Source organism: Pleurodeles waltl, chromosome 6 (genome assembly GCF_031143425.1).
Source record: "Pleurodeles waltl isolate 20211129_DDA chromosome 6, aPleWal1.hap1.20221129, whole genome shotgun sequence".
NCBI classification, from domain to species: domain Eukaryota; kingdom Metazoa; phylum Chordata; class Amphibia; order Caudata; family Salamandridae; genus Pleurodeles; species Pleurodeles waltl.
The window spans coordinates 1,264,561,494-1,264,587,066 of record NC_090445.1 but is presented as its reverse complement, the minus strand read 5'-3'; positions in this window follow the sequence as shown (position 1 = coordinate 1,264,587,066).

Genomic DNA, 25,573 nt, shown 5'->3' with positions numbered 1-25,573 from the left:
ACGTTGTGTTTTGGGTCATTTCCTGTCGGGGCACTAGGCCTACCCACACAAGTGAGGCACCATTTTTATCTGGAGATTTCGTGGAATGCTGGGTAGTAGGTAATTTGTGGCTTCTCTCAGATTCCAGAAATTTCTGTCACCAAAATGTGAGGAAAAAGAGGGTTTTTTTGCCAAATTTTGAGGTTTGCAAAGGATTCTGGGTAACAGAACCTTGTGAGAACCCCACAAGTCACCCCATTTCGATTCCCCAAGGTGTCCAGTTTTTAAAGATGCACAGGTTTGGTAGATTCCCCTAGGTGGCGGCTGAGCTAGATGCCAAAATCCACAGATAGGCACTTTGTAAAAAACAGATCTGATTTCTTTGGGAAAATGTGATATGTTAACGTTGTGTTTTGGGGGTATTTCCAGTCGCGGGCACTAGGGCTACCCACAGAAGTGAGGTACCATTTTTCTGGGGAGACTTGGCGGAACGCTGAGTAGTAGGACATTTGTGGCTCCTCTCAGATTCTAGAACTTTGTGTCATCGAAATGTGAGGAAAATGGGTTTTTTTTGCCACATTTTGAGGTTTTCAAAGGATTCTGGGCAACAGAACCTGGTGAGAGCCCCACAAGTCACCCCATCTTGGATTCCCCTAGGTGTCTAGGTTTAAAAAATGCATCGGTTTGGTAGGTTTCCCTAGATGGCGGCTGAACTAGAGGCCAAAAGCTTCAGCTACAAAGCACTGTGTAAAAAACAGCTCTGATTTCTTTGGAAAAATGTGATGTGTCCACTTTGTGTTTTGGGGGCATTTCCTGTTGCGGGCACTAGTGATACCCACACAAGTGAGGAACAATTTTTATCGGGAGACTTGGGGGAACACTGGGTAGGAGGAAATTTGTGGCTCCTCTCAGATTCCAGAACTTTCTGTCACCGAAATGTGAGGAAAAACTGTTTTTTTTTTTGCCAGATTTTCAGGTTTCCAAAGGATTCTGAGTAACAGAACCTGGTGAGAGCCCCACAGGACACCACATCTTGGATTCCTCTAGGTGTCTAGTTTTAAGAAATGCACAGGTTTGGTAGGTTTCCCTAGGTTGCAGCTGAACTACAGGCCGAAATCCACAGCTAGGCACTTTGTAAAAAAAATAGCTCTGATTTCTTTGGGAAATGTGATGTGTCCACGTTGTGTTTTGGGTCATTTCCTGTCGGGGCACTAGGCCTACCCACACAAGTGAGGCACCATTTTTATCTGGAGATTTCGGGGAATGCTGGATAGTAGGTAATTTGTGGCTTCTCTCAGATTCCAGAAATTTCTGTCACCAAAATGTGAGGAAAAAGAGGTTTTTTTTGCCAAATTTTGAGGTTTGCAAAGGATTCTGGGTAACAGAACCTGGTGAGAACTCCACAAGTCACCCCATTTCAATTCCCCAAGGTGTCCAGTTTTTAAAGATGCACAGGTTTGGTAGATTCCCCTAGGTGGCGGCTGAGCTAGATGCCAAAATCCACAGCTAGGCACTTTGCAAAAAACAGATCTGATTTCTTTGGGAAAATGTGATGTGTTAACGTTGTGTTTTGGGGGTATTTCCAGTCGCGGGCACTAGGGCTAATCACAGAAGTGAAGTACCATTTTTCTGGGGAGACTTGGCGGAACGCTGAGTAGGAGGAAATTTGTGGCTCCTCTCAGATTCTAGAACTTTGTGTCATCGAAATGTGAGGAAAATGTTTTTTTTTTGGCCAAATTTTGAGGTTTGCAAAGGATTCTGGGTAACAGAATCTGGTGAGAGCCCCACAAGTCACCCCATCCTGGATTCCCCTAGGTGTCTAGGTTTATAAAATGCCTAGGTTTGGTAGGTTTCCCTAGGAGGCGGCTGAGCTAGAGGCCAAAAGCTACAGCTAAGTACTGTGTAAAAAACAGCTCTGATTTCTTTGGAAAAATATGATGTGTCCACGTTGTGTTTTGGGGGCATTTCCTGTCGCGGGCACTAGTGATACCCACACAAGTGAGGAACAATTTTTATCGGGAGACTTTAGGGAACACTGGGTAGGAGGAAATTTGTGGCTCCTCTCAGATTCCAGAACTTTCTGTCACCGAAATGTGAGGAAAAACTGTTTTTTTTTTTTGCCAGATTTTCAGGTTTGCAAAGCATTCTGAGTAACAGAACCTGGTGAGAGCCCCACAAGACACCACATCTTGGATTCCTCTAGGTGTCTAGTTTTACGAAATGCACAGGTTTGGTAGGTTTCCCTAGGTTGCAGCTGAACTACAGGCCGAAATCCACAGCTAGGCACTTTGTAAAAAAATAGCTGTAATTTCTTTGGAAAATGTGATGTGTCACGTTGTGTTTTGGGTCATTTCCTGTTGCAGGCACTAGGCCTACCCACACAAGTGAGGCATCATTTTTATCTGGAGATTTCGGCAAATGCTGGGTAGTAGGTAATTTGTGGCTTCTCTCAGATTCCAGAAATTTCTGTCACCAAAATGTGAGGAAAAAGAGGTTTTTTTTGCCAAATTTTGAGGTTTGCAAAGGATTCTGGGTAACAGAACCTTGTGAGAACTCCACAAGTCACCCCATTTCGATTCCCCAAGGTGTCCAGTTTTTAAAGATGCACAGGTTTGGTAGATTCCCCTAGGTGGCGGCTGAGCTAGATGCCAAAATCCACAGCTAGGCACTTTGTAAAAAACAGATCTGATTTCTTTGGGAAAATGTGATGTGTTAACGTTGTGTTTTGGGGGTATTTAAAGTCGCGGGCACTAGGGCTACCCACAGAAGTGAGGTACCATTTTTCTGGGGAGACTTGGCGGAACGCTGAGTAGTAGGACATTTGTGGCTCCTCTCAGATTCTAGAACTTTGTGTCATCGAAATGTGAGGAAAATGGGGTTTTTTGCCACATTTTGAGGTTTGCAAAGGATTCTGGGCAACAGAACCTGGTGAGAGCCCCACAATTCACCCCATCTTGGATTCCCCTAGGTGTCTAGGTTTCAAAAATGCATAGGTTTGGTAGGTTTCCCTAGATGGCGGCTGAACTAGAGGCCAAAAGCTACAGCTACTAACCACTGTGTAAAAACAGCTCTGATTTCTTTGGAAAAATGTGATGTGTCCACGTTGTGTTTTGGGGGCATTTCCTGTCGCGGGCACTAGTGATACCCACACAAATGAGGAACAATTTTTATCGGGAGACTTGGGGGAACACTGGGTAGGAGGAAATTTGTGGCTCCTCTCAGATTCCAGAACTTTCTGTCACCGAAATGTGAGGAAAAACTGTTTTTTTTTTGCCAGATTTTCAGGTTTCCAAAGGATTCTGAGTAACAGAACCTGGTGAGAGCCCCACAGGACACCACATCTTGGATTCCTCTAGGTGTCTAGTTTTAAAAAAAGCACAGGTTTGGTAGGTTTCCCTAGGTTGCAGCTGAACTACAGGCCGAAATCCACAGCTAGGCACTTTGTAAAAAAATAGCTCTGATTTCTTTGGAAAATGTGATGTGTCCACGTTGTGTTTTGGGTCATTTCCTGTCGGGGCACTAGGCCTACCCACACAAGTGAGGCACCATTTTTATCTGGAGATTTCGTGGAATGCTGGGTAGTAGGTAATTTGTGGCTTCTCTCAGATTCCAGAAATTTCTGTCACCAAAATGTGAGGAAAAAGAGGGTTTTTTTGCCAAATTTTGAGGTTTGCAAAGGATTCTGGGTAACAGAACCTTGTGAGAACCCCACAAGTCACCCCATTTCGATTCCCCAAGGTGTCCAGTTTTTAAAGATGCACAGGTTTGGTAGATTCCCCTAGGTGGCGGCTGAGCTAGATGCCAAAATCCACAGATAGGCACTTTGTAAAAAACAGATCTGATTTCTTTGGGAAAATGTGATATGTTAACGTTGTGTTTTGGGGGTATTTCCAGTCGCGGGCACTAGGGCTACCCACAGAAGTGAGGTACCATTTTTCTGGGGAGACTTGGCGGAACGCTGAGTAGTAGGACATTTGTGGCTCCTCTCAGATTCTAGAACTTTGTGTCATCGAAATGTGAGGAAAATGGGTTTTTTTTTGCCACATTTTGAGGTTTTCAAAGGATTCTGGGCAACAGAACCTGGTGAGAGCCCCACAAGTCACCCCATCTTGGATTCCCCTAGGTGTCTAGGTTTCAAAAATGCATCGGTTTGGTAGGTTTCCCTAGATGGCGGCTGAACTAGAGGCCAAAAGCTTCAGCTACAAAGCACTGTGTAAAAAACAGCTCTGATTTCTTTGGAAAAATGTGATGTGTCCACTTTGTGTTTTGGGGGCATTTCCTGTTGCGGGCACTAGTGATACCCACACAAGTGAGGAAAATTTTTTATCGGGAGACTTGGGGGAACACTGGGTAGGAGGAAATTTGTGGCTCCTCTCAGATTCCAGAACTTTCTGTCACCGAAATGTGAGGAAAAACTGTTTTTTTTTTTGCCAGATTTTCAGGTTTCCAAAGGATTCTGAGTAACAGAACCTGGTGAGAGCCCCACAGGACACCACATCTTGGATTCCTCTAGGTGTCTAGTTTTAAGAAATGCACAGGTTTGGTAGGTTTCCCTAGGTTGCAGCTGAACTACAGGCCGAAATCCACAGCTAGGCACTTTGTAAAAAAAATAGCTCTGATTTCTTTGGGAAATGTGATGTGTCCACGTTGTGTTTTGGGTCATTTCCTGTCGGGGCACTAGGCCTACCCACACAAGTGAGGCACCATTTTTATCTGGAGATTTCGGGAAATGCTGGATAGTAGGTAATTTGTGGCTTCTCTCAGATTCCAGAAATTTCTGTCACCAAAATGTGAGGAAAAAGAGGTTTTTTTTGCCAAAAATTGAGGTTTGCAAAGGATTCTGGGTAACAGAACCTGGTGAGAACTCCACAAGTCACCCCATTTCAATTCCCCAAGGTGTCCAGTTTTTAAAGATGCACAGGTTTGGTAGATTCCCCTAGGTGGCGGCTGAGCTAGATGCCAAAATCCACAGCTAGGCACTTTGTAAAAAACAGATCTGATTTCTTTGGGAAAATGTGATGTGTTAACGTTGTGTTTTGGGGGTATTTCCAGTCGCGGGCACTAGGGCTAATCACAGAAGTGAAGTACCATTTTTCTGGGGAGACTTGGCGGAACGCTGAGTAGGAGGAAATTTGTGGCTCCTCTCAGATTCTAGAACTTTGTGTCATCGAAATGTGAGGAAAATGTTTTTTTTTGGCCAAATTTTGAGGTTTGCAAAGGATTCTGGGTAACAGAATCTGGTGAGAGCCCCACAAGTCACCCCATCCTGGATTCCCCTAGGTGTCTAGGTTTAAAAAACTGCATAGGTTTGGTATGTTTCCCTAGGTGGCGGCTGAGCTAGAGGCCAAAAGCTACAGCTAAGTACTGTGTAAAAAACAGCTCTGATTTCTTTGGAAAAATGTGATGTGTCCACGTTGTGTTTTGGGGGCATTTCCTGTCGCCGGCACTAGTGATACCCACACAAGTGAGGAACAATTTTTATCGGGAGACTTTAGGGAACACTGGGTAGGAGGAAATTTGTGGCTCCTCTCAGATTCCAGAACTTTCTGTCACCGAAATGTGAGGAAAAACTGTTTTTTTTTTTTGCCAGATTTTCAGGTTTGCAAAGCATTCTGAGTAACAGAACCTGGTGAGAGCCCTACAAGACACCACATCTTGGATTCCTCTAGGTGTCTAGTTTTAAGAAATGCACAGGCTTTGGTAGGTTTCCCTAGGTTGCAGCTGAACTACAGGCCGAAATCCACAGCTAGGCACTTTGTAAAAAAATAGCTGTAATTTCTTTGGAAAATGTGATGTGTCACGTTGTGTTTTGGGTCATTTCCTGTCACAGGCACTAGGCCTACCCACACAAGTGAGGCATCATTTTTATCTGGAGATTTCGGCGAATGCTGGGTAGTAGGTAATTTGTGGCTTCTCTCAGATTCCAGAAATTTCTGTCACCAAAATGTGAGGAAAAAGAGGTTTTTTTTGCCAAATTTTGAGGTTTGCAAAGGATTCTGGGTAACAGAACCTGGTGAGAACTCCACAAATCACCCCATTTCAATTCCCCAAGGTGTCCAGTTTTTAAAGATGCACAGGTTTGGTAGATTCCCCTAGGTGGCGGCTGAGCTAGATGCCAAAATCCACAGCTAGGCACTTTGTAAAAAACAGATCAGATTTCTTTGGGAAAATGTGATGTGTTAACGTTGTGTTTTGGGGGTATTTCCAGTCGCGGGCACTAGGGCTACCCACAGAAGTGAGGTACCATTTTTCTGGGGAGACTTGGCGGAACGCTGAGTAGTAGGACATTTGTGGCCCCTCTCAGATTCTAGAACTTTCTGTCACCGAAATGTGAGGAAAAACTGTTTTTTTTGCCACATTTTGAGGTTTGCAAAGGATTCTGGGCAACAGAACCTGGTGAGAGCCCCACAAGTCACCCCATCTTGGATTCCCCTAGGTGTCTAGGTTTCAAAAATGCATCGGTTTGGTAGGTTTCCCTAGATGGCGGCTGAACTAGAGGCCAAAAGCTTCAGCTACAAAGCACTGTGTAAAAAACAGCTCTGATTTCTTTGGAAAAATGTGATGTGTCCACTTTGTGTTTTGGGGGCATTTCCTGTTGCGGGCACTAGTGATACCCACACAAGTGAGGAACAATTTTTATCGGGAGACTTGGGGGAACACTGGGTAGGAGGAAATTTGTGGCTCCTCTCAGATTCCAGAACTTTCTGTCACCGAAATGTGAGGAAAAACTGTTTTTTTTTTTGCCAGATTTTCAGGTTTCCAAAGGATTCTGAGTAACAGAACCTGGTGAGAGCCCCACAGGACACCACATCTTGGATTCCTCTAGGTGTCTAGTTTTAAGAAATGCACAGGTTTGGTAGGTTTCCCTAGGTTGCAGTTGAACTACAGGCCGAAATCCACAGCTAGGCACTTTGTAAAAAAAATAGCTCTGATTTCTTTGGGAAATGTGATGTGTCACGTTGTGTTTTGGGTCATTTCCTGTCGGGCACTAGGCCTACCCACACAAGTGAGACACCATTTTTATCTGGAGATTTCGGGGAATGCTGGGTAGTAGGTAATTTGTGGCTTCTCTCAGATTCCAGAAATTTCTGTCACCAAAATGTGAGGAAAAAGAGGTTTTTTTTGCCAAATTTTGAGGTTTGCAAAGGATTCTGGGTAACAGAACCTGGTGAGAACTCCACAAGTCACCCCATTTCAATTCCCCAAGGTGTCCAGTTTTTAAAGATGCACAGGTTTGGTAGATTCCCCTAGGTGGCGGCTGAGCTAGATGCCAAAATCCACAGCTAGGCACTTTGTAAAAAACAGATCTGATTTCTTTGGGAAAATGTGATGTGTTAACGTTGTGTTTTGGGGGTATTTCCAGTCGCGGGCACTAGGGCTAATCACAGAAGTGAGGTACCATTTTTCTGGGGAGACTTGGCGGAACGCTGAGTAGTAGGAAATTTGTGGCTCCTCTCAGATTCTAGAACTTTGTGTCATCGAAATGTGAGGAAAATGTTTTTTTTTTCCACATTTTGAGGTTTGCAAAGGATTCTGGGTAACAGAACCTGGTGAGAGCCCCACAAGTCAACCCATCTTGGATTCCCTAGGTGTCTAGGTTTAAAAAACTGCATAGGTTTGGTATGTTTCCCTAGGTGGCGGCTGAGCTAGAGGCCAAAAGCTACAGCTAAGCAATGTGTAAAAAACAGCTCTGATTTCTTTGGAAAAATGTGATGTGTCCACGTTGTGTTTTGGGGGTATTTCCTGTCGCGGGCACTAGTGATACCCACACAAGTGAGGAACAATTTTTATCGGGAGACTTGGGGGAACACTGGATAGGAGGAAATTTGTGGCTCCTCTCAGATTCCAGAACTTTCTGTCACCGAAATGTGAGGAAAAACTTTTTTTTTTTTTTCAGATTTTCAGGTTTGCAAAGGATTCTGAGTAACAGAACCTGGTGAGAGCCCCACAAGACACCACATCTTGGATTCCTCTACGTGTCTAGTTTTAAGAAATGCACAGGTTTGGTAGGTTTCCCTAGGTTGCAGCTGAACTACAGGCCGAAATCCAAAGCTAGGCACTTTGTAAAAAAATAGCTCTGATTTCTTTGGAAAATGTGATGTGTCCACGTTGTGTTTTGGGTCATTTCCTGTCGGGGCACTAGGCCTACCCACACAAGTGAGGCACCATTTTTATCTGGAGATTTCGTGGAATGCTGGGTAGTAGGTAATTTGTGGCTTCTCTCAGATTCCAGAAATTTCTGTCACCAAAATGTGAGGAAAAAGAGGTTTTTTTTGCCAAATTTTGAGGTTTGCAAAGGATTCTGGGTAACAGAACCTTGTGAGAACCCCACAAGTCACCCCATTTCGATTCCCCAAGGTGTCCAGTTTTTAAAGATGCACAGGTTTGGTAGATTCCCCTAGGTGGCGGCTGAGCTAGATGCCAAAATCCACAGCTATGCACTTTGTAAAAAACAGATCTGATTTCTTTGGGAAAATGTGATGTGTTAACGTTGTGTTTTGGGGGTATTTCCAGTCGCGGGCACTAGGGCTACCCACAGAAGTGAGGTACCATTTTTCTGGGGAGACTTGGCGGAATGCTGAGTAGTAGGACATTTGTGGCTCCTCTCAGATTCTAGAACTTTGTGTCATCGAAATGTGAGGAAAATGTTTTTTTTTTGCCACATTTTGAGGTTTGCAAAGGATTCTGGGCAACAGAAACTGGTGAGAGCCCCACAAGTCACCCCATCTTGGATTCCCCTAGGTGTCTAGGTTTCAAAAATGCATAGGTTTGGTAGGTTTCCCTAGATGGCGGCTGAACTAGAGGCCAAAAGCTACAGCTACTAAGCACTGTGTAAAAAACAGCTCTGATTTCTTTGGAAAAATGTGAAGTGTCCACGTTGTCTTTTGGGGGCATTTCTTGTCGCGGGCACTAGTGATACCCACACAAGTGAGGAACAATTTTTATCGGGAGACTTGGGGGAACACTGGGTAGGAGGAAATTTGTGGCTCCTCTCAGATTCCAGAACTTTCTGTCACCGAAATGTGAGGAAAAACTGTTTTTTTTTGCCAGATTTTCAGGTTTCCAAAGGATTCTGAGTAACAGAACCTGGTGAGAGCCCCACAGGACACCACATCTTGGATTCCTCTAGGTGTCTAGTTTTAAGAAATGCACAGGTTTGGTAGGTTTCCCTAGGTTGCAGCTGAACTACAGGCCGAAATCCACAGCTAGGCACTTTGTAAAAAAATAGCTCTAATTTCTTTGGAAAATGTGATGTGTCACGTTGTGTTTTGGGTCATTTCCTGTCGTAGGCACTAGGCCTACCCACACAAGTGAGGCACCATTTTTATCTGGAGATTTAGGGGAATGCTGGGTAGTAGGTAATTTGTGGCTTCTCTCAGATTCCAGAAATTTCTGTCACCAAAATGTGAGGAAAAAGAGGTTTTTTTTGCCAAATTTTGAGGTTTGCAAAGGATTCTGGGTAACAGAACCTGGTGAGAACTCCACAAATCACCCCATTTCAATTCCCCAAGGTATCCAGTTTTTAAAGATGCACAGGTTTGGTAGATTCCCCTAGGTGGCGGCTGAGCTAGATGCCAAAATCCACAGCTAGGCACTTTGTAAAAAACAGATCTGATTTCTTTGGGAAAATGTGATGTGTTAACGTTGTGTTTTGGGGGTATTTAAAGTCGCGGGCACTAGGGCTACCCACAGAAGTGAGGTACCATTTTTCTGGGGAGACTTGGCGGAACGCTGAGTAGTAGGACATTTGTGGCTCCTCTCAGATTCTAGAACTTTGTGTCATCGAAATGTGAGGAAAATGGTTTTTTTTGCCACATTTTGAGGTTTGCAAAGGATTCTGGGCAACAGAACCTGGTGAGAGCCCCACAAGTCACCCCATCTTGGATTCCCCTAGGTGTCTAGGTTTCAAAAATGCATAGGTTTGGTAGGTTTCCCTAGATGGCGGCTGAACTAGAGGCCAAAAGCTACAGCTACTAACCACTGTGTAAAAACAGCTCTGATTTTTTTGGAAAAATGTGATGTGTCCACGTTGTGTTTTGGGGGCATTTCCTGTCGCGGGCACTAGTGATACCCACACAAATGAGGAACAATTTTTATCGGGAGACTTGGGGGAACACTGGGTAGGAGGAAATTTGTGGCTCCTCTCAGATTCCAGAACTTTCTGTCACCGAAATGTGAGGAAAAACTGTTTTTTTTTGCCAGATTTTCAGGTTTCCAAAGGATTCTGAGTAACAGAACCTGGTGAGAGCCCCACAGGACACCACATCTTGGATTCCTCTAGGTGTCTAGTTTAAAAAAAAGCACAGGTTTGGTAGGTTTCCCTAGGTTGCAGCTGAACTACAGGCCGAAATCCACAGCTAGGCACTTTGTAAAAAAATAGCTCTGATTTCTTTGGAAAATGTGATGTGTCCACGTTGTGTTTTGGGTCATTTCCTGTCGGGGCACTAGGCCTACCCACACAAGTGAGGCACCATTTTTATCTGGAGATTTCGTGGAATGCTGGGTAGTAGGTAATTTGTGGCTTCTCTCAGATTCCAGAAATTTCTGTCACCAAAATGTGAGGAAAAAGAGGTTTTTTTTTGCCAAATTTTGAGGTTTGCAAAGGATTCTGGGTAACAGAACCTTGTGAGAACCCCACAAGTCACCCCATTTCGATTCCCCAAGGTGTCCAGTTTTTAAAGATGCACAGGTTTGGTAGATTCCCCTAGGTGGCGGCTGAGCTAGATGCCAAAATCCACAGATAGGCACTTTGTAAAAAACAGATCTGATTTCTTTGGGAAAATGTGATATGTTAACGTTGTGTTTTGGGGGTATTTCCAGTCGCGGGCACTAGGGCTACCCACAGAAGTGAGGTACCATTTTTCTGGGGAGACTTGGCGGAACGCTGAGTAGTAGGACATTTGTGGCTCCTCTCAGATTCTAGAACTTTGTGTCATCGAAATGTGAGGAAAATGGGTTTTTTTGCCACATTTTGAGGTTTGCAAAGGATTCTGGGCAACAGAACCTGGTGAGAGCCCCACAAGTCAACCCATCTTGGATTCCCCTAGGTGTCTAGGTTTCAAAAATGCATCGGTTTGGTAGGTTTCCCTAGATGGCGGCTGAACTAGAGGCCAAAAGCTTCAGCTACATAGCACTGTGTAAAAAACAGCTCTTATTTCTTTGGAAAAATGTGATGTGTCCACGTTGTGTTTTGGGGGCATTTCCTGTCGCGGGCACTAGTGATACCCACACAAGTGAGGAACAATTTTTATCGGGAGACTTGGGGGAACACTGGGTAGGAGGAAATTTGTGGCTCCTCTCAGATTCCAGAACTTTCTGTCACCGAAATGTGAGGAAAAACTGTTTTTTTTTTTTTGCCAGATTTTCAGGTTTCCAAAGGATTCTGAGTAACAGAACCTGGTGAGAGCCCCACAGGACACCACATCTTGGATTCCTCTAGGTGTCTAGTTTTAAGAAATGCACAGGTTTGGTAGGTTTCCCTAGGTTGCAGCTGAACTACAGGCCGAAATCCACAGCTAGGCACTTTGTAAAAAAAATAGCTCTGATTTCTTTGGGAAATGTGATGTGTCCACGTTGTGTTTTGGGTCATTTCCTGTCGGGGCACTAGGCCTACCCACACAAGTGAGGCACCATTTTTATCTGGAGATTTCGGGGAATGCTGGATAGTAGGTAATTTGTGGCTTCTCTCAGATTCCACAAATTTCTGTCACCAAAATGTGAGGAAAAAGAGGTTTTTTTTGCCAAATGTTGAGGTTTGCAAAGGATTCTGGGTAACAGAACCTGGTGAGAACTCCACAAGTCACCCCATTTCAATTCTCCAAGGTGTCCAGTTTTTAAAGATGCACAGGTTTGGTAGATTCCCCTAGGTGGCGGCTGAGCTAGATGCCAAAATCCACAGCTAGGCACTTTGTAAAAAACAGATCTGATTTCTTTGGGAAAATGTGATGTGTTAACGTTGTGTTTTGGGGGTATTTCCAGTCGCGGGCACTAGGGCTAATCACAGAAGTGAAGTACCATTTTTTTGGGGAGACTTGGCGGAACGCTGAGTAGGAGGAAATTTGTGGCTCCTCTCAGATTCTAGAACTTTGTGTCATCGAAATGTGAGGAAAATGTTTTTTTTTTGGCCAAATTTTGAGGTTTGCAAAGGATTCTGGGTAACAGAATCTGGTGAGAGCCCCACAAGTCACCCCATCCTGGATTCCCCTAGGTGTCTAGGTTTAAAAAATGCCTAGGTTTGGTAGGTTTCCCTAGGTGGCGGCTGAGCTAGAGGCCAAAAGCTACAGCTAAGTACTGTGTAAAAAACAGCTCTGATTTCTTTGGAAAAATATGATGTGTCCACGTTGTGTTTTGGGGGCATTTCCTGTCGCGGGCACTAGTGATACCCACACAAGTGAGGAACAATTTTTATCGGGAGACTTTAGGGAACACTGGGTAGGAGGAAATTTGTGGCTCCTCTCAGATTCCAGAACTTTCTGTCACCGAAATGTGAGGAAAAACTGTTTTTTTTTTTTGCCAGATTTTCAGGTTTGCAAAGCATTCTGAGTAACAGAACCTGGTGAGAGCCCCACAAGACACCACATCTTGGATTCCTCTAGGTGTCTAGTTTTAAGAAATGCACAGGTTTGGTAGGTTTCCCTAGGTTGCAGCTGAACTACAGGCCGAAATCCACAGCTAGGCACTTTGTAAAAAAATAGCTGTAATTTCTTTGGAAAATGTGATGTGTCACGTTGTGTTTTGGGTCATTTCCTGTTGCAGGCACTAGGCCTACCCACACAAGTGAGGCATCATTTTTATCTGGAGATTTCGGCGAATGCTGGGTAGTAGGTAATTTGTGGCTTCTCTCAGATTCCAGAAATTTCTGTCACCAAAATGTGAGGAAAAAGAGGTTTTTTTTGCCAAATTTTGAGGTTTGCAAAGGATTCTGGGTAACAGAACCTTGTGAGAACTCCACAAGTCACCCCATTTCGATTCCCCAAGGTGTCCAGTTTTTAAAGATGCACAGGTTTGGTAGATTCCCCTAGGTGGCGGCTGAGCTAGATGCCAAAATCCACAGCTAGGCACTTTGTAAAAAACAGATCTGATTTCTTTGGGAAAATGTGATGTGTTAACGTTGTGTTTTGGGGGTATTTAAAGTCGCGGGCACTAGGGCTACCCACAGAAGTGAGGTACCATTTTTCTGGGGAGACTTGGCGGAACGCTGAGTAGTAGGACATTTGTGGCTCCTCTCAGATTCTAGAACTTTGTGTCATCGAAATCTGAGGAAAATGGTTTTTTTTGCCACATTTTGAGGTTTGCAAAGGATTCTGGGCAACAGAACCTGGTGAGAGCCCCACAAGTCACCCCATCTTGGATTCCCCTAGGTGTCTAGGTTTCAAAAATGCATAGGTTTGGTAGGTTTCCCTAGATGGCGGCTGAACTAGAGGCCAAAAGCTACAGCTACTAACCACTGTGTAAAAACAGCTCTGATTTCTTTGGAAAAATGTGATGTGTCCACGTTGTGTTTTGGGGGCATTTCCTGTCGCGGGCACTAGTGATACCCACACAAATGAGGAACAATTTTTATCGGGAGACTTGGGGGAACACTGGGTAGGAGGAAATTTGTGGCTCCTCTCAGATTCCAGAACTTTCTGTCACCGAAATGTGAGGAAAAACTGTTTTTTTTTTGCCAGATTTTCAGGTTTCCAAAGGATTCTGAGTAACAGAACCTGGTGAGAGCCCCACAGGACACCACATCTTGGATTCCTCTAGGTGTCTAGTTTTAAAAAAAGCACAGGTTTGGTAGGTTTCCCTAGGTTGCAGCTGAACTACAGGCCGAAATCCACAGCTAGGCACTTTGTAAAAAAATAGCTCTGATTTCTTTGGAAAATGTGATGTGTCCACGTTGTGTTTTGGGTCATTTCCTGTCGGGGCACTAGGCCTACCCACACAAGTGAGGCACCATTTTTATCTGGAGATTTCGTGGAATGCTGGGTAGTAGGTAATTTGTGGCTTCTCTCAGATTCCAGAAATTTCTGTCACCAAAATGTGAGGAAAAAGAGGGTTTTTTTGCCAAATTTTGAGGTTTGCAAAGGATTCTGGGTAACAGAACCTTGTGAGAACCCCACAAGTCACCCCATTTCGATTCCCCAAGGTGTCCAGTTTTTAAAGATGCACAGGTTTGGTAGATTCCCCTAGGTGGCGGCTGAGCTAGATGCCAAAATCCACAGATAGGCACTTTGTAAAAAACAGATCTGATTTCTTTGGGAAAATGTGATATGTTAACGTTGTGTTTTGGGGGTATTTCCAGTCGCGGGCACTAGGGCTACCCACAGAAGTGAGGTACCATTTTTCTGGGGAGACTTGGCGGAACGCTGAGTAGTAGGACATTTGTGGCCCCTCTCAGATTCTAGAACTTTGTGTCATTGAAATGTGAGGAAAATGGGTTTTTTTTGCCACATTTTGAGGTTTGCAAAGGATTCTGGGCAACAGAACCTGGTGAGAGCCCCACAAGTCACCCCATCTTGGATTCCCCTAGGTGTCTAGGTTTAAAAAATGCATCGGTTTGGTAGGTTTCCCTAGATGGCGGCTGAACTAGAGGCCAAAAGCTTCAGCTACAAAGCACTGTGTAAAAAACAGCTCTGATTTCTTTGGAAAAATGTGATGTGTCCACTTTGTGTTTTGGGGGCATTTCCTGTTGCGGGCACTAGTGATACCCACACAAGTGAGGAACAATTTTTATCGGGAGACTTGGGGGAACACTGGGTAGGAGGAAATTTGTGGCTCCTCTCAGATTCCAGAACTTTCTGTCACCGAAATGTGAGGAAAAACTGTTTTTTTTTTTGCCAGATTTTCAGGTTTCCAAAGGATTCTGAGTAACAGAACCTGGTGAGAGCCCCACAGGACACCACATCCTGGATTCCTCTAGGTGTCTAGTTTTAAGAAATGCACAGGTTTGGTAGGTTTCCCTAGGTTGCAGCTGAACTACAGGCCGAAATCCACAGCTAGGCACTTTGTAAAAAAAATAGCTCTGATTTCTTTGGGAAATGTGATGTGTCCACGTTGTGTTTTGGGTCATTTCCTGTCGGGGCACTAGGCCTACCCACACAAGTGAGGCACCATTTTTATCTGGAGATTTTGGGAAATGCTGGATAGTAGGTAATTTGTGGCTTCTCTCAGATTCCAGAAATTTCTGTCACCAAAATGTGAGGAAAAAGAGGTTTTTTTTGCCAAAATTTGAGGTTTGCAAAGGATTCTGGGTAACAGAACCTGGTGAGAACTCCACAAGTCACCCCATTTCAATTCCCCAAGGTGTCCAGTTTTTAAAGATGCACAGGTTTGGTAGATTCCCCTAGGTGGCGGCTGAGCTAGATGCCAAAATCCACAGCTAGGCACTTTGTAAAAAACAGATCTGATTTCTTTGGGAAAATGTGATGTGTTAACGTTGTGTTTTGGGGGTATTTCCAGTCGCGGGCACTAGGGCTAATCACAGAAGTGAAGTACCATTTTTCTGGGGAGACTTGGCGGAACGCTGAGTAGGAGGAAATTTGTGGCTCCTCTCAGATTCTAGAACTTTGTGTCATCGAAATGTGAGGAAAATGTTTTTTTTTTGGCCAAATTTTGAGGTTTGCAAAGGATTCTGGGTAACAGAATCTGGTGAGAGCCCCACAAGTCACCCCATCCTGGATTCCCCTAGGTGTCTAGGTTTAAAAAATGCCTAGGTTTGGTAGGTTTCCCTAGGTGGCGGCTGAGCTAGAGGCCAAAAGCTACAGCTAAGTACTGTGTAAAAAACAGCTCTGATTTCTTTGGAAAAATATGATGTGTCCACGTTGTGTTTTGGGGGCATTTCCTGTCGCGGGCACTAGTGATACCCACACAAGTGAGGAACAATTTTTATCGGGAGACTTTAGGGAACACTGGGTAGGAGGAAATTTGTGGCTCCTCTCAGATTCCAGAACTTTCTGTCACCGAAATGTGAGGAAAAACTGTTTTTTTTTTTTGCCAGATTTTCAGGTTTGCAAAGCATTCTGAGTAACAGAACCTGGTGAGAGCCCCACAAGACACCACATCTTGGATTCCTCTAGGTGTCTAGTTTTAAGAAATGCACAGGTTTGGTAGGTTTCCCTAGGTTGCAGCTGAACTACAGGCCGAAATCCACAGCTAGGCACTTTGTAAAAAAATAGCTGTAATTTCTTTGGAAAATGTGATGTGTCACGTTGTGTTTTGGGTCATTTCCTGTCACAGGCACTAGGCCTACCCACACAAGTGAGGCATCATTTTTATCTGGAGATTTCGGCGAATGCTGGGTAGTAGGTAATTTTGGCTTCTCTCAGATTCCAGAAATTTCTGTCACCAAAATGTGAGGAAAAAGAGGTTTTTTTTGCCAAATTTTGAGGTTTGCAAAGGATTCTGGGTAACAGAACCTTGTGAGAACTCCACAAGTCACCCCATTTCGATTCCCCAAGGTGTCCAGTTTTTAAAGATGCACAGGTTTGGTAGATTCCCCTAGGTGGCGGCTGAGCTAGATGCCAAAATCCACAGCTAGGCACTTTGTAAAAAACAGATCTGATTTCTTTGGGAAAATGTGATGTGTTAACGTTGTGTTTTGGGGGTATTTCCAGTCACGGGCACTAGGGCTACCCACAGAAGTGAGGTACCATTTTTCTGGGGAGACTTGGCGGAACGCTGAGTAGTAGGACATTTGTGGCTCCTCTCAGATTCTAGAACTTTGTGTCATCGAAATGTGAGGAAAATGTTGTTTTTTTGCCACATTTTGAGGTTTGCAAAGGATTCTGGGCAACAGAACCTGGTGAGAGCCCCACAAGTCACCCCATCTTGGATTCCCCTAGGTGTCTAGGTTTAAAAAATGCATAGGTTTGGTAGGTTTCCCTAGATGGCGGCTGAACTAGAGGCCAAAAGCTACAGCTACTAAGCACTGTGTAAAAAACAGCTCTGATTTCTTTGGAAAAAGGTGAAGTGTCCACGTTGTCTTTTGGGGGCATTTCTTGTCGCGGGCACTAGTGATACCCACACAAGTGAGGAACAATTTTTATCGGGAGACTTGGGGGAACACTGGGTAGGAGGAAATTTGTGGCTCCTCTCAGATTCCAGAACTTTCTGTCACCGAAATGTGAGGAAAAACTGTTTTTTTTTATGCCAGATGTTCAGGTTTCCAAAGGATTCTGAGTAACAGAACCTGGTGAGAGCCCCACAGGACACCACATCTTGGATTCCTCTAGGTGTCTAGTTTTAAGAAATGCACAGGTTTGGTAGGTTTCCCTAGGTTGCAGCTGAACTACAGGCCGGAATCCACAGCTAGGCACTTTGTAAAAAAATAGCTCTGATTTCTTTGGAAAATGTGATGTGTCCACGTTGTGTTTTGGGTCATTTCCTGTCGGGAAACTAGGCCTACCCACACAAGTGAGACACCATTTTTATCTGGATATTTCGGGGAATGCTGGGTAGTAGGTAATTTGTGGCTTCTCTCAGATTCCAGAAATTTCTGTCACCAAAATGTGAGGAAAAAGAGGTTTTTTTTGCCAAATTTTGAGGTTTGCAAAGGATTCTGGGTAACAGAACCTGGTGAGAACTCCACAAATCACCCCATTTCAATTCCCCAAGGTGTCCAGTTTTTAAAGATGCACAGGTTTGGTAGATTCCCCTAGGTGGCGGCTGAGCTAGATGCCAAAATCCACAGCTAGGCACTTTGTAAAAAACAGATCAGATTTCTTTGGGAAAATGTGATGTGTTAACGTTGTGTTTTGGGGGTATTTCCAGTCGCGGGCACTAGGGCTACCCACAGAAGTGAGGTACCATTTTTCTGGGGAGACTTGGCGGAACGCTGAGTAGTAGGACATTTGTGGCCCCTCTCAGATTCTAGAACTTTCTGTCACCGAAATGTGAGGAAAAACTGTTTTTTTTGCCACATTTTGAGGTTTGCAAAGGATTCTGGGCAACAGAACCTGGTGAGAGCCCCACAAGTCACCCCATCTTGGATTCCCCTAGGTGTCTAGGTTTCAAAAATGCATCGGTTTGGTAGGTTTCCCTAGATGGCGGCTGAACTAGAGGCCAAAAGCTTCAGCTACAAAGCACTGTGTAAAAAACAGCTCTGATTTCTTTGGAAAAATGTGATGTGTCCACTTTGTGTTTTGGGGGCATTTCCTGTTGCGGGCACTAGTGATACCCACACAAGTGAGGAACAATTTTTATCGGGAGACTTGGGGGAACACTGGGTAGGAGGAAATTTGTGGCTCCTCTCAGATTACAGAACTTTCTGTCACCGAAATGTGAGGAAAAACTGTTTTTTTTTTTGCCAGAATTTCAGGTTTCCAAAGGATTCTGAGTAACAGAACCTGGTGAGAGCCCCACAGGACACCACATCTTGGATTCCTCTAGGTGTCTAGTTTTAAGAAATGCACAGGTTTGGTAGGTTTCCCTAGGTTGCAGTTGAACTACAGGCCGAAATCCACAGCTAGGCACTTTGTAAAAAAAATAGCTCTGATTTCTTTGGGAAATGTGATGTGTCCACGTTGTGTTTTGGGTCATTTCCTGTCGGGCACTAGGCCTACCCACACAAGTGAGACACCATTTTTATCTGGAGATTTCGGGGAATGCTGGGTAGTAGGTAATTTGTGGCTTCTCTCAGATTCCAGAAATTTCTGTCACCAAAATGTGAGGAAAAAGAGGTTTTTTTTGCCAAATTTTGAGGTTTGCATAGGATTCTGGGTAACAGAACCTGGTGAGAACTCCACAAGTCACCCCATTTCAATTCCCCAAGGTGTCCAGTTTTTAAAGATGCACAGGTTTGGTAGATTCCCCTAGGTGGCGGCTGAGCTAGATGCCAAAATCCACAGCTAGGCACTTTGTAAAAAACAGATCTGATTTCTTTGGGAAAATGTGATGTGTTAATGTTGTGTTTTCGGGGTATTTCCAGTCGCGGGCACTAGGGCTAATCACAGAAGTGAGGTACCATTTTTCTGGGGAGACTTGGCGGAACGCTGAGTAGTAGGAAATTTGTGGCTCCTCTCAGATTCTAGAACTTTGTGTCATCGAAATGTGAGGAAAATGTTTTTTTTTTCCACATTTTGAGGTTTGCAAAGGATTCTGGGTAACAGAACCTGGTGAGAGCCCCACAAGTCAACCCATCTTGGATTCCCTAGGTGACTAGGTTTAAAAAACTGCATAGGTTTGGTATGTTTCCCTAGGTGGCGGCTGAGCTAGAGGCCAAAAGCTACAGCTAAGCAATGTGTAAAAAACAGCTCTGATTTCTTTGGAAAAATGTGAAGTGTCCACGTTGTGTTTTGGGGGCATTTCCTGTCGCGGGCACTAGTGATACCCACACAAGTGAGGAACTATTTTTATCGGGAGACTTGGGGGAACACTGGATAGGAGGAAATTTGTGGCTCCTCTCAGATTCCAGAACTTTCTGTCACCGAAATGTGAGGAAAAACTTTTTTTTTTTTTCCAGATTTTCAGGTTTGCAAAGGATTCTGAGTAACAGAACCTGGTGAGAGCCCCACAAGACACCACATCTTGGATTCCTCTACGTGTCTAGTTTTAAGAAATGCACAGGTTTGGTAGGTTTCCCTAGGTTGCAGCTGAACTACAGGCCGAAATCCACAGCTAGGCACTTTGTAAAAAAATAGCTCTGATTTCTTTGGAAAATGTGATGTGTCCACGTTGTGTTTTGGGTCATTTCCTGTCGGGGCACTAGGCCTACCCACACAAGTGAGGCACCATTTTTATCTGGAGATTTCGTGGAATGCTGGGTAGTAGGTAATTTGTGGCTTCTCTCAGATTCCAGAAATTTCTGTCACCAAAATGTGAGGAAAAAGAGGTTTTTTTTGCCAAATTTTGAGGTTTGCAAAGGATTCTGGGTAACAGAACCTTGTGAGAACCCCACAAGTCACCCCATTTCGATTCCCCAAGGTGTCCAGTTTTTAAAGATGCACAGGTTTGGTAGATTCCCCTAGGTGGCGGCTGAGCTAGATGCCAAAATCCACAGATAGGCACTTTGTAAAAAATAGATCTGATTTCTTTGGGAAAATGTGATATGTTAACGTTGTGTTTTGGGGGTATTTCCAGTCGCGGGCATGAGGGCTACCCACAGAAGTGAGGTACCATTTTTCTGGGGAGACTTGGCGGAACGCTGAGTAGTAGGACATTTGTGGCTCCTCTCAGATTCTAGAACTTTGTGTCATCGAAATGTGAGGAAAATGGGTTTTTTTTGCCACATTTTGAGGTTTGCAAAGGATTCTGGGCAACAGAACCTGGTGAGAGCCCCACAAGTCACCCCATCTTGGATTCCCCTAGGTGTCTAGGTTTCAAAAATGCATCGGTTTGGTAGGTTTCCCTAGATGGCGGCTGAACTAGAGGCCAAAAGCTGCAGCTACAAAGCACTGTGTAAAAAACAGCTCTGATTTCTTTGGAAAAATGTGATGTGTCCACGTTGTGTTTTGGGGGCATTTCCTGTCGCGGGCACTAGTGATACCCACACAAGTGAGGAACAATTTTTATCGGGAGACTTGGGGGAACACTGGGTAGGAGGAAATTTGTGGCTCCTCTCACATTACAGAACTTTCTGTCACCGAAATGTGAGGAAAAACTGTTTTTTTTTTTTTACCAGATTTTCAGGTTTCCAAAGGATTCTGAGTAACAGAACCTGGTGAGAGCCCCACAGGACACCACATCTTGGATTCCTCTAGGTGTCTAGTTTTAAGAAATGCACAGGTTTGGTAGGTTTCCCTAGTTTGCAGCTGAACTACAGGCCAAAATCCACAGCTAGGCACATTGTAAAAAAATAGCTCTGATTTCTTTGGGAAATGTGATGTGTCCACGTTGTGTTTTGGGTCATTTCCTGTCGGGGCACTAGGCCTACCCACACAAGTGAGGCACCATTTTTATCTGGAGATTTCGGGGAATGCTGGATAGTAGGTAATTTGTGGCTTCTCTCAGATTCCAGAAATTTCTGTCACCAAAATGTGAGGAAAAAGAGGTTTTTTTTGCCAAATTTTGAGGTTTGCAAAGGATTCTGGGTAACAGAACCTGGTGAGAACTCCACAAATCACCCCATTTCAATTCCCCAAGGTGTCCAGTTTTTAAAGATGCACAGGTTTGGTAGATTCCCCTAGGTGGCGGCTGAGCTAGATGCCAAAATCCACAGATAGGCACTTTGTAAAATACAGATCAGATTTCTTTGGGAAAATGTGATGTGTTAACGTTGTGTTTTGGGGGTATTTCCAGTCGCGGGCACTAGGGCTACCCACAGAAGTGAGGTACCATTTTTCTGGGGAGACTTGGCGGAACGCTGAGTAGTAGGACATTTGTGGCCCCTCTCAGATTCTAGAACTTTCTGTCACCGAAATGTGAGGAAAAACTGTTTTTTTTGCCACATTTTGAGGTTTGCAAAGGATTCTGGGCAACAGAACCTGGTGAGAGCCCCACAAGTCACCCCATCTTGGATTCCCCTAGGTGTCTAGGTTTCAAAAATGCATTGGTTTGGTAGGTTTCCCTAGATGGCGGCTGAACTAGAGGCCAAAAGCTTCAGCTACAAAGCACTGTGTAAAAAACAGCTCTGATTTCTTTGGAAAAATGTGATGTGTCCACTTTGTGTTTTGGGGGCATTTCCTGTTGCGGGCACTAGTGATAGCCACACAAGTGAGGAACAATTTTTATCGGGAGACTTGGGGGAACACTGGGTAGGAGGAAATTTGTGGCTCCTCTCAGATTCCAGAACTTTCTGTCACCGAAATGTGAGGAAAAACTGTTTTTTTTTTTGCCAGATTTTCAGGTTTCCAAAGGATTCTGAGTAACAGAACCTGGTGAGAGCCCCACAGGACACCACATCTTGGATTCCTCTAGGTGTCTAGTTTTAAGAAATGCACAGGTTTGGTAGGTTTCCCTAGGTTGCAGTTGAACTACAGGCCGAAATCCACAGCTAGGCACTTTGTAAAAAAAATAGCTCTGATTTCTTTGGGAAATGTGATGTGTCCACGTTGTGTTTTGGGTCATTTCCTGTCGGGCACTAGGCCTACCCACACAAGTGAGACACCATTTTTATCTGGAGATTTCGGGGAATGCTGGGTAGTAGGTAATTTGTGGCTTCTCTCAGATTCCAGAAATTTCTGTCACCAAAATGTGAGGAAAAAGAGGTTTTTTTTGCCAAATTTTGAGGTTTGCAAAGGATTCTGGGTAACAGAACCTGGTGAGAACTCCACAAGTCACCCCATTTCAATTCCCCAAGGTGTCCAGTTTTTAAAGATGCACAGGTTTGGTAGATTCCCCTAGGTGGCGGCTGAGCTAGATGCCAAAATCCACAGCTAGGCACTTTGTAAAAAACAGATCTGATTTCTTTGGGAAAATGTGATGTGTTAACGTTGTGTTTTGGGGGTATTTCCAGTCGCGGGCACTAGGGCTAATCACAGAAGTGAGGTACCATTTTTCTGGGGAGACTTGGCGGAACGCTGAGTAGTAGGAAATTTGTGGCTCCTCTCAGATTCTAGAACTTTGTGTCATCGAAATGTGAGGAAAATGTTTTTTTTTCTCCACATTTTGAGGTTTGCAAAGGATTCTGGGTAACAGAACCTGGTGAGAGCCCCACAAGTCAACCCATCTTGGATTCCCTAGGTGTCTAGGTTTAAAAAACTGCATAGGTTTGGTAGGTTTCCCTAGGTGGCGGCTGAGCTAGAGGCCAAAAGCTACAGCTAAGCAATGTGTAAAAAACAGCTCTGATTTCTTTGGAAAAATGTGATGTGTCCACGTTGTGTTTTGGGGGTATTTCCTGTCGCGGGCACTAGTGATACCCACACAAGTGAGGAACAATTTTTATCGGGAGACTTGGGGGAACACTGGGTAGGAGGAAATTTGTGGCTCCTCTCAGATTCCAGAACTTTCTGTCACCGAAATGTGAGGAAAAACTTTTTTTTTTTTTCCAGATTTTCAGGTTTGCAAAGGATTCTGAGTAACAGAACCTGGTGAGAGCCCCACAAGACACCACATCTTGGATTCCTCTACGTGTCTAGTTTTAAGAAATACACAGGTTTGGTAGGTTTCCCTAGGTTGCAGCTGAACTACAGGCCGAAATCCACAGCTAGGCACTTTGTAAAAAAATAGCTCTGATTTCTTTGGAAAATGTGATGTGTCCATGTTGTGTTTTGGGTCATTTCCTGTCGGGGCACTAGGCCTACCCACACAAGTGAGGCACCATTTTTATCTGGAGATTTCATGGAATGCTGGGTAGTAGGTAATTTGTGGCTTCTCTCAGATTCCAGAAATTTCTGTCACCAAAATGTGAGGAAAAAGAGGTTTTTTTTGCCAAATTTTGAGGTTTGCAAAGGATTCTGGGTAACAGAACCTTGTGAGAACCCCACAAGTCACCCCATTTCGATTCCCCAAGGTGTCCAGTTTTTAAAGATGCACAGGTTTGGTAGATTCCCCTAGGTGGCGGCTGAGCTAGATGCCAAAATCCACAGATAGGCACTTTGTAAAAAATAGATCTGATTTCTTTGGGAAAATGTGATATGTTAACGTTGTGTTTTGGGGGTATTTCCAGTCGCGGGCATGAGGGCTACCCACAGAAGTGAGGTACCATTTTTCTGGGGAGACTTGGCGGAACGCTGAGTAGTAGGACATTTGTGGCTCCTCTCAGATTCTAGAACTTTGTGTCATCGAAATGTGAGGAAAATGGGTTTTTTTTGCCACATTTTGAGGTTTGCAAAGGATTCTGGGCAACAGAACCTGGTGAGAGCCCCACAAGTCACCCCATCTTGGATTCCCCTAGGTGTCTAGGTTTCAAAAATGCATCGGTTTGGTAGGTTTCCCTAGATGGCGGCTGAACTAGAGGCCAAAAGCTGCAGCTACAAAGCACTGTGTAAAAAACAGCTCTGATTTCTTTGGAAAAATGTGATGTGTCCACGTTGTGTTTTGGGGGCATTTCCTGTTGCGGGCACTAGTGATACCCACACAAGTGAGGAACAATTTTTATCGGGAGACTTGGGGGAACACTGGGTAGGAGGAAATTTGTGGCTCCTCTCAGATTCCAGAACTTTCTGTCACCGAAATGTGAGGAAAAACTGTTTTTTTTTTTTGCCAGATTTTCAGGTTTCCAAAGGATTCTGAGTAACAGAACCTGGTGACAGCCCCACAGGACACCACATCTTGGATTCCTCTAGGTGTCTAGTTTTAAGAAATGCACAGGTTTGGTAGGTTTCCCTAGGTTGCAGCTGAACTACAGGCCAAAATCCACAGCTAGGCACTTTGTAAAAAAATAGCTCTGATTTCTTTGGGAAATGTGATGTGTCCACGTTGTGTTTTGGGTCATTTCCTGTCGGGGCACTAGGCCTACCCACACAAGTGAGGCACCATTTTTATCTGGAGATTTCGGGGAATGCTGGATAGTAGGTAATTTGTGGCTTCTCTCAGATTCCAGAAATTTCTGTCACCAAAATGTGAGGAAAAAGAGGTTTTTTTTGCAAAATTTTGAGGTTTGCAAAGGATTCTGGGTAACAGAACCTGGTGAGAACTCCACAAGTCACCCCACTTCAATTCCCCAAGGTGTCCAGTTTTTAAAGATGCACAGGTTTGGTAGATTCCCCTAGGTGGCGGCTGAGCTAGATGCCAAAATCCACAGCTAGGCACTTTGTAAAAAACAGATCTGATTTCTTTGGGAAAATGTGATGTGTTAACGTTGTGTTTTGGGGGTATTTCCTGTCGCGGGCACTAGGGCTAATCACAGAAGTGAAGTACCATTTTTCTGGGGAGACTTGGCGGAACGCTGAGTAGGAGGAAATTTGTGGCTCCTCTCAGATTCTAGAACTTTGTGTCATCGAAATGTGAGGAAAATGTTTTTTTTGGGGCCAAATTTTGAGGTTTGCAAAGGATTCTGGGTAACAGAATCTGGTGAGAGCCCCACTAGTCACCCCATCCTGGATTCCCCTAGGTGTCTAGGTTTAAAAAATGCCTAGGTTTGGTAGGTTTCCCTAGGTGGCGGCTGAGCTAGAGGCCAAAAGCTACAGCTAAGTACTGTGTAAAAAACAGCTCTGATTTCTTTGCAAAAATATGATGTGTCCACGTTGTGTTTTGGGGGCATTTCCTGTCGCGGGCACTAGTGATACCCACACAAGTGAGGAACAATTTTTATCGGGAGACTTTAGGGAACACTGGGTAGGAGGAAATTTGTGGCTCCTCTCAGATTCCAGAACTTTCTGTCACCGAAATGTGAGGAAAAACTGTTTTTTTTTTTTGCCAGATTTTCAGGTTTGCAAAGCATTCTGAGTAACAGAACCTGGTGAGAGCCCCACAAGACACCACATCTTGGATTCCTCTAGGTGTCTAGTTTTAAGAAATGCACAGGTTTGGTAGGTTTCCCTAGGTTGCAGCTTAACTACAGGCCGAAATCCACAGCTAGGCACTTTGTAAAAAAATAGCTGTAATTTCTTTGGAAAATGTGATGTGTCACGTTGTGTTTTGGGTCATTTCCTGTCGCAGGCACTAGGCCTACCCACACAAGTGAGGCATCATTTTTATCTGGAGATTTCGGCGAATGCTGGATAGTAGGTAATTTGTGGCTTCTCTCAGATTCCAGAAATTTCTGTCACCAAAATGTGAGGAAAAAGAGTTT